This window comes from Chenopodium quinoa, unplaced genomic scaffold, assembly GCF_001683475.1.
Source record: "Chenopodium quinoa cultivar QQ74 unplaced genomic scaffold, ASM168347v1, whole genome shotgun sequence".
Lineage (NCBI taxonomy): Eukaryota > Viridiplantae > Streptophyta > Magnoliopsida > Caryophyllales > Amaranthaceae > Chenopodium > Chenopodium quinoa.
In genome coordinates, this window is record NW_018744517.1 from 1,536,964 (window position 1) to 1,545,208 (window position 8,245).

Here is an 8,245-nt window from a genome sequence, read left to right on the forward strand (position 1 = left end):
CCGGAATATTATTTATTATTGAACTTATACCCTAGAATTTAGTTTATTGATATTCTTATTAATTTAATTGCTTTAGTTTAATTATTTTTTTTAGTATAATTCATTTAAAAATCACAATTGGTTACTTGATAATTTAGATTATATTAATTTATTAGGAGTAAAAGAACACTGTTTCCTTGTGGATTCGACCCTACTTCCCTATCGGCTTTAGCTAGAGGACTTAGAAATTTCTTTTGATTAGGTGATACGACTTTAGCCTGTCAACAAGCAAACCTATTAGTTATTCTGGTTAACTTGTTTGTACTTTAAGGCTGATTATAAGTATCTTGTCCTTTTTATTTACATAAAAGATTCAATGTGGGAACAATAATATGAAACTAAGGGAGTAATTAAATTAAGATTAAATTAATTTTATATAGGGATTAGACATTTGGGTGAAGCAATCCTTTTTTAAGCTATGTTTAGTTCACATTGGTTTACTCCCTCCTTTTTATTAAGTGTTACACTTTGATCGGCATATAGTTTTAGGCAATTTAATTGATTTAAACATAATAAGAAGTAATTAAAGTATTTTATTATAAAGTAATGGATGTAAGAGGAAAGAAATAATAATAATAATAATAATAATAATAATAATAATAATAATAATAATAATAATAATAATAATAATAATAATAATAATAATAATAATAATAATAATAATAATAATAATAAAGAAGTAGTAGTGGGTTTGGGTGGGGACCATGGGAGGAGTGAAATATAAAATTAAAATGTAGGGGGGTTTAGGTGGGGACCATGAGAACTGGACATGTTCAGTGGGTTATGGGCCTAGTAAGAGCACTGACCTACTTGTTTATATATAATTATTTCGGTTTTTTCACCAAATACCCCCGAGTAATTTGCTTATTCACGATACACCCATGAAACTTTTGAAATACACCATATACCCCAAGTTTATTAAAAATGTCACCAAATGTCCAAATGACTAACGGACGCCAACTCCATTAGTCATTAAGGCTTAACTATGCCACGTGACAGCTTACAATTGGTTCTCTTTTAAATAATTCAATTAATTATTAAAAATAAAATTAAAAATTTTTAAGAAATTTTTTTAAAAAAAAAACACAGCCCACCACCCTCCCCATGAACTACCGCCACCCAGCCACGGTCCCCACCCTGACAGCACCGAGACTCCCCTACCCGCACCGGTGATTCCCGCTGCCCCTCCCCCTTCCCCCTAAACCACCAAACACGTAATCTCCCATATTTTAAGTAAATTACAACTATATTTCTTTATTATCTATACGAATATTTTTTTTCGATTTCATTATATAAATTATTTTATGTAAAATTTATTAGAACTCTATTAAACTATTAAACACTATTTTAATTAAAAATTCTCTTCCTATTTACTAACCATATTTTGAAAATAGTGTTATAATAATGGGTATCCAATTTTGAGTAAATTGAGCCTATTGTCATCTAACCCATCATATTGTGGCCCAAAATAATCCTATTTGAGCTAGAGAATTACTAACCCATATATTGAAAGGAATGGTGTCCTTCGAACAAGTGTATTATTCTGATAAAGGGTTAGAATTAATTAGGAAAGTTAATTATTCAGTGAAGTCAAGTCATTGGAATGCCTAACTAGAGGTCACTTCTGATAAGTAAGATTATTGTATAATTAATCTTATAGCTTGCTCTTGACTAAACCGTACAAGTCACACCCAATCGTGTAATTTAACAAAGGCGACAAATTTATCTGAAGGATTAAATAATTCGATAGAGATTTTACGAACTCATACATTTGACTTCGAGCATAGAGCGTCGAACATCAAGTTGATTCAACGAATCGAGAAGACGAAAAAATAAGTCAAATGACAAATCATCGCGCAAAGACCTAGCCTCGCATTGGCCTAGCCAATTGAGGACTAGGCATCCTACGCTAGCAAGGCTGCTAGCCATGCTCTAGCCTCGGCCTCAAGCCAAGCAGCCACGCATGTGCGCTGGCCGGGCGAGCTGGACGAGCGAGCTAGCTAGCAGCGCCAGCTTTGCAAGCATGCCTGCTGGTCGAGCTAGCATCACTAGTGTCAGCCCGCAAGCGTGAGAGCAGGCCATTGCTAGCAAAGCTAGCACCAACCCGAAAGCACGCGAGCAGGCTTAGCTAGCAACCCGCTAGCACCCAGAAAGCTCGCGTGGGCTTGTGGCGTGCTGGTAGGCCTAGCCGAGGGTTAGGCCGCAAGCTGGACGTGCCTTATAGCCCAAGACTTGGGCCGGTCAGCTTGAATAGACTTAAGGTGAGGTGGAGGCTTGCTTGCTCTCCAAGGGGAGGGTTTATGGTCCTTACCTAACCCCTCCCTTGGATTGCCACTTGTCATTTGCTTACTATTTATGCTATTTAATTTTATTTAAAATTAAATTAATTGCTTATTTTTCTCACTTTATTATTTCTCCCACATGAAAAGATGATTGAGGTTTTTGGGAGCCTTTGCCTATAAATACCAACATTGGGAGTTTGGAAATTTACACTTTGACTTGAACTCAATATGCATCTCCCAAAAGCGTGAGAAAACCTTTAAGTTCGTAAAACTTGAGTTTCTTTTGGTTTAGCCTCGTCTAAGCTACGATTTAGGAACCTTGTTCAGGCGCGTGGGTGTGCAACGTAGGAGGGTTCGCACTTGTGGGACGTGAGCTTTCCGTGGTTTGTGCTCGGGGTTCGTGAGAAGCACGCTTCAAGGGTAAGGAAGTCTTTTCTTTAATTTCTCTCTTCCTCTTTGTTTGTTTATGTGTTTATTGCTTTAATAATTGCATGTTAGCTCGTTTAGTTGTATTAATTATGCATGCGGTCCGAGCGGGTTTTGGTTCCGCATGGTGCTCACGCATCATAAAACTTAACAGCGATATAAGAGACTTTTGCATTTAATTTTTACAAGTAATATAAAAATTAATTAAGGTGATTTAAAATGGATTTAAATTTCTGGATTAGCAACCTAATTAGATTAGGACCTTGTTTTTATTGGATTAAAATCGTATTATTGCTTATTTATGACTTAGAACCCAGATTTCGACTCAAAAATAGTGAATTTTGGGTGGAATCGATGTTTAAAATCATACATAGTGGTTAAAATGGCCTTTCAGAAGCCAAAATATTCCAAGAAAGTGGTTTTTGAAGGGTTTTTCGTTTGGAACGAAAAATTTTAAATCTTTAAACCTTGATTAATTATGACATGCAATTGTTGGATTATGCGTTTGATTATAGCAATAATCTTCTGCAATTTCATTCCTTATTAAGCATGCTAATGATGTGAAATGGTTGCTTAATTTGGATAGCTCTAAAATTTACATAAACTTGAAATTATTCTTTCTTGCAATTAGATTGCTTGTAATGCATAAGTTTATGTTAAATATGATTTTTGAACTCTTAATATAGTCAAAGATTGAATCTTTAATGGTTTAAATGATTGAATCTTGACTTGCTAAAATCCAAGGTGAACATATTTTTAGTTTTAATCATTTTAGAAGTTGATTAAAATCATGAATGTTTATACTTGTGCTTGAATACTATTCTTCATTTTGAAAGTTAAAATATTAAAATATGCATGGGTAACTGTTGGATAAATTATTTTCATTGGATGATTGATTATTTATTCAACTAATTTTGTAAAATCTCATTATTATTTTAATTTTTGGTTAATTTAATTATGAGACAAGCCCTTAATTTTTATTGCATCAAGTTGATCTAAAATTATTAAAAAAAATAGTTCTTGGAATAATTTTTGTTTGTGCACTAAAGTTGGATTAATTAGGTTAGACTTGTTTTAATTCAAAATTTCTCAAATTTTAGTTCTAAAATTCAATTTAGAATTAACTTAAAGTCAAACAAATAATTTAGATTTAAATCCCGATGCATACCCCTAAATCGAGGCATGATGCCTCGGTGCTAGCCTCGGCCAGTAGGGCTGCTTGCACAGCCACATTGAGCTAGTGACCGAGGGCTGGTACGGTGTGTGCGCTGATTGTGTGCGAGTAAGCTTGGTGCGAAGGGCTTGCATGCGAGGGTTGGCTGTCATGGCGCAGAAAGCATCCAAGCTGAGCCAAGGTTGCTAGGCAGCACCGAGCAGCAACAACGTGCTTGAGCGCGCGAGCCATGTTCATGTTGACTGCCAGGCAGCACCCAGCAGCAGCTCGGCATGCAAGGCAGGGACTGCTAGGTAACACCCAGCACTTGCGTGCGTGCGAGCAGCTGGGGCTGCTTGGTAGCATCAGCCCGAGCCTTAGCATGGCTGCTAGGCCACGCAACCTAGCAACACCCAACCGTTGAGTGGGAGCTAAGGGCCCGGTTTATGCTAGCCTTGATATTTCCCTCCGTTTTATTTTGCGATATTGCGGTTTTGTTTAATACGGGGCTAGGCCTCGGTTTTTCACGTACTTGTAAAACTTTTGACAAAATTTGACTCGACCGACTTAATTAATATTTAATTGGATTAATTTAATTAACTTGGATGTGGAATATAGTAGGAGCTTCATTAATCGGTTTTGAGCATGTTAAGCCTTAAATGTGCTTTTCGTTATTACGTTAGTTCACATAATTAGATAAACACTTGACTAGTTTTAATTAGGCATGTTAATCGGATTAACCATCTAAGTTAGTGATTAGTACGCGCTCGTTTGATACAATGTTTTGTATTGTTGCTTACATTATTTGTAAAAAGGCATGGGTCATTCACATTAGAAGTGAATAGGTGAATGGAATACTATAAATGTTTATATGCAGGTTTTTACAAAAGGTAACTAGTATGGCCAGACTAGGTTTAGAGCTTGTATTATTTTTGTAAATCTAAATACGGACTACTAAAAGGAATGGTTTCCTTCCAACAAGTGTATTATTCTGATAGAGGGTTCAGAACAAGTGATCGGAATGCCTAGGTAGAGGCCGCTTCCGGTCAGTAATATTAAGGTATAATTAATATTACAGCTTAATCTTAACTGAACCCTTCGGGTCGAACCTAATCGAAAAAACCGATCCGAGACGACGAATTAATCCGAAGGATTTAATGAGTCGACGGAGTTTTACGAATACAAACGTCGGATATCGAGCCTAGGGCGTTGAGGCCGAGCGTCGCAAAATCACAAGCGACAAGTACGAGCATAGCCGTAGCATCACAATGGTCTAACCATGTGGATGCTAGGCTAGTTCGAGCTAGCATGCACCTAGCATGGCTAGGCGCAAGCCTAAGCACACTAGGTGTGCTAGGCGCACCGTCGCTGGCACTAGGTGTTGGCGTGCGTGCGTGCCTAGCATGGCAACACCATCGCTAGCACCAAGTACTAGCATGGGTGCTTGCCTCGCATCACAGCACGCTAGCCGTGTGCTTGTGCCTAGGCCTATCGAACCATCGCAGCACGCAGCCCAGGCACCACCGCTGGCCTAGCACCACGCACAGCACCATCGCAATGCCAAGGGCTTCCGTGCGTGCGTGTGCATGTGCACCATCGCCCAGCACGCATGCTAGGGCCTTGCATGCTTAGGCACGCTGGCTGGTCTGTCTGTGCGTAGGGTGCAAGTGGCTATGCGTAGAGCGTGTGCGAGGGCTGCTAGTGTGTGCGAGGGATTGCGTGGGAGTGCTGGGGCCAGTGCCAGCATTGCGTGTACCAGCGCCCAGCACTAGCACGCAGCACCAGCGCCTAGCATCGCCCAACAACAGCACGCACTACCTGGCTGGGGATGCTAGGCAGCTGGGCAGTTCTAGCTGGCAGCACTAGCTGGCGTGCCTAGCTGGCTGCCTGCCTAGCAGCCTTGTGCCAATTTGTGCATGATTGTGGGGACCAATCAAGGGCCTTGGGGGGCAAGGCAAATGGTCCCCCCACCTAACCTTGGTCATCACTCATTAGCATGTGATTGTGCCACTTGTCGCAATGTGATTAACTTAATTATTTATTTAATTTGGAATTAAAAAATTTATTGATTTTACCAACTCTCTCACATTGGCGGGTTTCATTCCGCGTATTGCGGGTCACTACGAAACCCTACAGCGGTATCGAAGCCACGCTCCTTTTAATTTTTGCAATTATTGATTAATTAAGGTGTTTCAAAGTGAGATTTAATTTCTGGTTTTGCTTTTCTAATTAGATTAGAAGCTCATTTTAATTAATTTTAAAACTCGTATTTTTTTCAATTTGGATGTCGAACCCATATTTTGGCTCAAAAATAGTGATTTATGGGTGGAATCGACATTCTGAAACAGATTCAACCCTCTTCGAAAGCTGTCTAGAAGCCAAATTCGAACCAGAAACCCATTTTTTCTGGGGTTTTTCGTTTTTCAACGAAAATTTTAAATCTTTTTAAGCTTTGATTAATGCAAGCATTACAAGGTTAGATTAAATTCATTATTGCATCCTTAAGCATAATTATAGAGTTTTAATTAGTGCTTGAGTTGATATGCCTTTTTCACATAAACTTGTTTTTCACAAATTATCCTTAAGTTATGGAGTTTTAATCAGTGCTTGAGTTGATATGCCTTTTTCACATAAACTTGTTTTTCACAAATTTTGCAAATTAATTGCAATAATGTGTGAATGTTTGATGTGAATGTGTAATTTTAAGTTCCTAATATGTTAAAGTTCTAATCTTTAAAGGTTTAAATGATTGGAATTCTAACCCTAAATTCCATATTGAACAAAGTTTGGATTTTTCATGTTTGGTTGATTAAAATCCAAGAAGTTCAATACTTGTGAGTAAAATTTGATTAATCTTCATATTGGAAGATGTAATCTTGACGTTTTACACAAGTATGAAAGTTGGAAAAAAAATTTTATCATTAGATGGTTAATCTATTTTTCCAACTCCCATTCGTCTAATCCATTATTAATTTGCATATTGGCAAAATTAATTATGGACCTAAATTTGTTCAAAAATAAATTTTTTATTTTTTGGATGATTTAGGCTTGTGCACCATTAAAATTAAATTTATTTAAGTTAGACTTATTTTATTTTTCCTCAAATTGATTCTAAAATGTAATTTAGAATTAATTTTTTGTCATACACAAATTGGAATTAAAATTCCGAGTGAAATGCACGCAAATCGATGCAAAACCGCAAGCGTCACCAAGGCTAGCCGGGCTGCCCAGCAGCCCACATGTAGGTTGCCCATGGTGCACGCAAGGGCCATGCATCGATGCGTATGGCTTTGTGACAGGGAGGTTGTTGGGCGCAGCATTGCGTGGGGTTGTGGCTGGGCAGGGGCTGCCTGTGGATGCTGGCTGGCAGCATGCTAACAGGAGCCAGCCAAGCGCGCCATATGCTGGAAGGCACCAGCACGCTAGCGAGCATGCACAGCATGCTAGCAGGCAGCTGATGCTAAGCAACGAGGCTTGCTGGGCACAGTAGAGCAGCACCACGCACCATGGCGCAGGGCCATGGGCTGCCTAGCAGCCATGGTGCGCACCCACTAAGGGATTTAGTGAGACGTTTTTGCTTAATGTTTGAGCTATGATTTTGCAATTTTTCCAATTTTACTAATTTTAAGTCATTATTTTAACGAGGTTAAAACCTCGATTTTTCGGTTTCGCAAAAATTTGACAAATTATGGGTTATGTCGACTTAATTAATCGGATTAATTAAGTATGGATGCGGAATTTAGTGGGAGCTTAGTTTATTACGTGAGCAATTTGCTTTTAGAAATAATGAATTAAACAACTTTGACTAGTTTTAATTAGGCGCGTTAATTGGATTAACCACCTAAGTTAGTTACTAGTTTTGCGTGTTTAATTATGTATTTCGTAATTTGCATGGGCCATTCACAAATAGTGAATGGGTTAATGGAAGATTGTTTTCAAAACAGGTTATTGAAAATGGCAACTAGTAGGGCCTGACTAGGATAGAAAATATGGACTGCGTTCCGTTATGTATTTTTGTAAATCTAAATACGGTATGCGAACCGTTAAGTATTTTTGTACTATTAGATTAATCTTAGTCGTTCTAGCTAGTTATTTTATTTTGGCCAATATGTCTCAAGACGACGTTTCGATGAAGACGAGCCAAGATGAATACCCATGGAAATTGAAGATTTCAAGGGGTCATGCTAGTTGCCAAATGCATCAATTTATGCTTTATATATTATTTTTATATATGAATGTTAGATGCATGTCTAGGATTTCATATGTTGCGACGATTAGTTAAGGTCACTTAATTCAAACCAACATAGAAACCCTAGGTCACTAAATAATATTGAGCTAAAATATG